The sequence below is a fragment of the Octopus bimaculoides genome, chromosome 17 (genome assembly GCF_001194135.2).
Source record: "Octopus bimaculoides isolate UCB-OBI-ISO-001 chromosome 17, ASM119413v2, whole genome shotgun sequence".
Taxonomy (NCBI): Eukaryota; Metazoa; Mollusca; class Cephalopoda; order Octopoda; family Octopodidae; genus Octopus; species Octopus bimaculoides.
The window spans coordinates 10,394,716-10,400,962 of NC_068997.1; the positions used below are offsets into that span (position 1 = coordinate 10,394,716).

Below are 6,247 nucleotides of genomic sequence, written 5' to 3' on the forward strand. Positions count from 1 at the left end.
TTTAGGCTCATAAGATAGCTTCCCCGGATTTTGTAGAGTATATATTCTCCACTATATATACAACACTGGAACTTCGCACATGCGTTTCTTACTGTGTCTCTGGGAAGTTTTTCGAGTACTTCTTTGATCTTGGCCCCCAATTCGGCTTTGTTGCTGCAAGAAGTGTGGTCAGTGTCTTCCTCAATCGTACTCTACACACTAGTTCATGAAAGAATCGGTGGAATTTGGAAGCCAGAAATTGGGGCTTGTGAAGTCGTAGAAATTCTCCGATAATTACTTTTGACTCTTTTCAGAAGTATGGCAAGGAGCCAAATCCTACTGCTACACATATCGCCCTCTAGTAGCAACCATCTCCACCCAGGGTTTCACCATAGTCTCCAGCAGCTTCTCATAGCTGCTTGAATTAAACCTTGAGACCCTTCTCAAAACGTGGGGCGGCATGACGTCACTTTCACTGAAGACACGCTCAAAGGCCATCACAGTTTGAGGAAACTTGGTTTTTAATGATGTCCGTGTCACGGCTTACATGCTTTACAGTATTTTCAGAGAATTGCACAACAGTCATGATGTCAGCATTTTGATACCCTGTGGGAATGATCATGACGTAAGTAAACCTTTTCCAGTGTTCAGATGGTTTACAATCCTCTATCTCAGCCAACACAATTGTGTAACGCTCATTTTATTTGTATTATAATTATATTATGTAAATTTATTTCATGCACTTAATCTTCCTCGGAAAATGGCCATCTCCGTTGTTATGACAGTTTGAATATGCTAGTTTCAAGATATGAATAAATCAACGATATTTGCAAACATCTTAAACTGCTAATTATCGCAAAAACGTTTATAGAATATTCAGTTTGAAATGAATTATAATAAATTTCCAGATTATAAAATGTTAATGATTAAATTTTTTTTTTAAGCAAAGAAAACTAGAGACATTATGGGGCTGCTAGAATCAATTGTGTTTTCAATGAACGATGTTGTTAAATGACAAACGACACATAATGCTCTTTATTTACTCATCCTGACTGGTCACAAGGTTGGTGTTGTTCTCGGTCAGCTTCAAACCTTGTACGTTGTTGCTTTTAGATAAAACCCTTATGTCCAGACAGTACCAGAGGATAGAAATTAGTCAAACTGGATAAAGTGTTTACTAAGTTTGTATAATTCCAGAGAAGAGAGATACATTAGGTGAGCTTAAGCGAAGGTGTGCTTAGCTTACTGTTTCAGAGTGTCACATGTCCGGCATTAGCTGGCAGCCCTACCATCATACAAGCGCAGGCATTGTTATATATGCAGGTATGGCTGGCATGGCTGTGTGGTTAAGACGCTCAAGCTTCAGCCTCGTGTATTCGGGTTCAGTCTCACTCGCGGTTCCTTGCTTACCTACCACATGGTTCCGGCTTCAGTCTCACTGCGTGGCACCTTGGGCAAGTGTCTTCTACTATAGCCTCGGAACGACCATTGCCTTGTGAGTGAATGTAGAAGCCCGTTGTATATATATATATGTATGTGTGTGTGTGTATGTGTGTGCAGTGTGCGTCTTTGTGTCTGTGTTTGACACCCCGACTTGGCAACCGGTGTCGGTTTGTTTACGTACTCGCATATAGAGTTTTAGTAAAGTAGAATGACAGAATAAGTATCAGACTTAAAAGTAAAAAGTACTGGGGTCGATCTGTTCGATTAAAGCCCTTCAGGGCGGTACCCCAGCATGGCCACAGTCCAGTGACTGAAATAAGTAAAAGATAGACGATATAAGCATTCCAAATGTGACAATTCCTTTTTGTTTTTAAATCTAGGATTAGAATCTTTTAAAGTATTCTTCTTTAAAAAGAAACCCTTGGGTAGTTTATAATTTATTGAGATTCTTAGATTCTTGGATTTCTCCAAAGCTTTGTAGTAGAAGTAGGAGCAAAAGATGAGTGGAAACTGAGAAGCATGCGAGAATACTGTCTCGTGAGAGAACCGCATAAAAGCAAACACAAAAGGCAGCCATGTTAGATCAATGAAAAATAGCCGAAGAAATGTGTAATAGAAAATATGTTTAAGAAGCCTGAATATTGATTTTTGGGATTATTATAAAGTAGGTAAAAGCGGTCAGCTGGTAGAATCGTTTGTACGCCGGACAAAATGCTTAGCGGCATTTCATCCGTCTTTACGTTCTGAGTTCAAATTCCGTTGAGGTCGAGTTTGCTTTTGGAATATTCCAAAATATCCTATTAGTTGCTACATAAATCTATAATCCTTTTTACCATCGGCATAAGGCCTGAAATTTGGGGAGGGGGGACTAGTCGATTAGATCGACCTCAGTACGCAACTGGTACTTAATTTATCGACCTCGAAAAACATAGTCGACTACGGCGGAATTTGAACTCAGAACGCAACGACAGACGAAATACCGCTAAGCATTGCGCCCGGCGTGCTAACGATTCTACCAGCTCACCGCCTTACATAAATCAATAATGCTGGAATTCAAGTTATTCAAGAAAACTCGAATTTTTTTATTTACCTAACAAAACTGAAACTTTGGATTTCCACAGTTATACTTGGTATTTAGAACAAATCAAATTCATATGACACAGCAGGTGCTTGTCCACTCGCAAAAATAATCTTTAGAATAATTTGAAGTTTTTTTTCGCATTCCTCTCAATCATCATGAAAGCATACAGAACAACGGCAAGATCTCACTATTATATCAGAAAACATGTTCTTATGATTCAAGCGTATTTCTCTCCGACTGCACTTGATGTAGTTGCATTAATTAGTATTCAGACAGTAATATCTTCACTAGCGCGCTCCATTTGTCGCCACCTGATGTTTTCTTTTCAAATGTTCAAGCACTGCAACAGGAATTGAACTAAGCAATAACAGTCAGCAAAAATATAGTACTACTGCTGCTTAAAGACTTGAATTATACAAACTTTAGATTTAGGTGAATTTACCTTTCCCTTGAAGAATGGGATTTTACTCAAACAGAATTGAACAGAACGAATAACAGCACAATGATAATATTGGCTTCAAACTTTAGCACAAGGCCAGCAATATCGGGGAGAGGGAGTAAGTCGACTACATCGACCCTAGTGCTCAACGGATATTTATTTTATCGATTTTGAAAGGATGAAAGGCAAAGTCGACCTTGGCGGAATTTGAACTCAGAACGTAAAGACGGACGAAATAACCCTAAGCATTTTGTCCAGCGCACTAATGATTCTCGCAGCCTTAACACATTGACAATATTCACAGTTGTTAAGGCGGCGAGCTGGCAGGAACGTTAGCACAAATTTGTTTGTCCCCTCTATGTTTAGCCCCTTGTGGGCAATAAAGAAATAAGAACCGTTAGCACAAATAAGTACCAGTTACGCACTGGGGTCGATATAATCGACTTAATCCGTTTGTCTGTCCTTGTTTGTCCCCTCTGTGTGTAGCCCCTTGTGGGCAGTAAAGAAATAAGAAACGTTAGCACACCGGGCGAAATGCTTAGCAGTATTTCATCTGTCTTTACGTTCTCAGTTCAAATTCCACCGAGGTCGACATTGCCTTTCGTCTTTTCCGGTCGATGAATTAAGTACCAGGTGCGTACTGGTGTCGATCTAATCGACTGGCCTCCTCTCCCAAAATTTCGGGCCTTATGCCTAGAGTAGAAAAGAATATTTACAGTTGTTTGTTCAGAATCTTCACACCTCCTATTTTCACAGCCACGTGATGAAAAATATAAGGAAGGTCACAGCATCTTATTTTGAAAGAAATTGTTTTGAAATAAATCATTCACAGTAAATCTTTAGAATACGCTAATTTTCATGCCAACACATGTAGAATTATTGTAAATAAATTAAATAATTCTCTCATTACTACTTCAGTAGGTTTCGATGAAGTTTCTGTTTCCTTGAAGACATCAGATAAGAACGAAACCGATCCAGAGTTAATTTCCGTAGTTGTTGAACTGATCACAATTATCGTATCACTCTTTGAGCCAACATTGTCTTCTCCTCACAAGATAAGTATTTTTTAATCAAATTTTTGATGATCACTACTTTAAATTCTCTGTATTAAACTATCTTTTAATCTTTTACTTGTTTCAGTCAAAAGGTTTCCCTCTGCTGCTTGGCCAGCAGTTTATTCATGAAGTTCAAGACATCATCAACAACAGTCACTGCTGAACGTAATTTCTTGCCCTGATGATCTCTGATGAACAGTATGGCTCTGACGATCTCTGACCGTCGAGAATGTTTCTTTTGGAAACAGATGATCTGGTAGCTTCTGGTTGCCATCATAGGCTGCCAGTTCTTTCCGATCTTGAACAGGAAGGAACTGACGACGTTCAACAAACGAACAGTCTCCAACTTATTGTGTTTGGTGGCTAGGTCCATGAATACAATACGTATTTTTACTTCCGGTGCTGTATTGGAATCTTTCTTGCTAATGGTATCTATATTTATGAGATATACTCTGTATTTAACAATGTAATTCCTGACACGCAAAATGACCAGCTGGTCACGACAAGAACGGCCTTCTGCATAGTTTGTTCGATCAAGGCTGATTTGAATAACGTTTACATCGGTGCAATGAAAAAAAAGGCCTCTGCACGTTCACACGATTTGCGAAAAATAGTAACCCAAATTACCTTTCAATTACATTTTAAGTTAGAAACGAACACATTGGATTATACCGTTCTAAAAATATTTGTTTACATATGCATATATGTACACACACAGAGAGAGAGAGAGAGAGAGAGAGAGAGAGAGAGAGAGAGAGAGAGAGAGAGAGGGGGGGAGATAGACAGATCGATAGATACACACTCATACACATACACAAGTATACATACAAAATATTGAGAAAATATCATTGTATATGTTACATAAACTAAAAGAAAACAGACCAAAGCACATTGTTTCTCTTAGTATTATAATATTATGGTTAAATGGAGGCGAAGTGGCTGAAGCGTTACCACACCGGGCATAATGCTCAGCGGCACTTTGTTCATCTTTACATTCTGAGTTGAAATTCAGCCGAGTTTGACTTTGCCTTTCATCTTTTCGGTGATCGATAAAATACGTACCAGTTATTCACTGGAGTCGATGTAATCGACTTACCCGTCTCCCCAAAATTGCTGTCCTTGAGCCAAAATTTGAAGTCATTTATTCTATGATGGTTTACTCGGAGTTCATTATCAAAACATTTATCTGCAGCACAGTGTCACGTGCAGTTTTAAATAGGAAACGCTTAATTTGGCAAACTGAAAACTTTCATAATTAGCACTGGCGAAGAAGTTCGTTGACTTGTATATATTTCATTATCAAAATTTATCTTATCACCCACCCCGCGCTCTCTTTGTTTCTCGCGAATGTCTCTGGTTTTAGAATTGCAAATGTTACTGCTACTAATTTTAGTATTTATTATTAGAAAAAAGAATGTTATAAGTTAGACATAGACGCAATTAAATAACATTTATGTGTTCTTCAAAGCAACATTTCAGGTCATTATATCTGCTATTTCCTTAAGTATTCAAATTTGTCTATAATTGCACATGGTTTATATATTTTTATGCAATTTAATCCTTGAAAATAATTATTTAAGCATTTGCCTATATTTAGACTATTATTCATATTTGAGGGAAAGAAAGAGAAAGAGGATGTAATATTTTTTACCATGGGTAGATTTCATATATCTTTGTTTATATTGAACTTATTTTTTCCCATTTGATCTCTGGTAAACATGTACTCATGCACATACATACACTTATGTACTGACATAGAGGAATGTAAGCGAATATGTTCATATACATCCTCATGTACACATTCACACAGAAAAACATTTGTAAATTCTCAGCGACATCTATTTAAAAAGCATGTTACAGTTACACAGCATAGATTGCGCTTTTGTACGTGTTTATGTGTGAAACAGAAGGAAGAGGAGTCGTTGCGAAAACTGTTATATAATTTCTTATTCATATCTATCTATCTATCTATCTATCTATCTATCTATCTATCTATTCTTTTATTCTTTTCTTTGTTTCAGTCATTTGACTGCGGCCATGCTGGAGAACCGCATTAAGTCGAACAAATCGACCCCAGGACTTATTCTTTGTAAGCCTAGTACTTATTATATCAGTAACTTTTGCCGAATCGCTAAGTTACGGGGACGTGAACACACGAACATCGGTTGTCAAGCGATGCTGGTGGTGGTGGTGGTGGAACAAACACAGACACACAAACATATACATATATATCTATACGACGGGCTTCTT

General features: G+C 37.9%; 1 long non-coding RNA gene across 1 annotated transcript in view; it reads left to right on the forward strand.

Moving 5' to 3' along the window:
- The window catches only part of LOC128249672 (uncharacterized), a 59,249-nt gene that overhangs the window by 47,517 nt on the left and 5,485 nt on the right, over window positions 1–6,247 (forward strand). The window contains exon 2 of the long non-coding RNA XR_008265786.1: window positions 3,861–6,086. This is a non-coding gene — a long non-coding RNA (uncharacterized LOC128249672). The remainder of the gene's footprint in view (window positions 1–3,860; window positions 6,087–6,247) is intronic.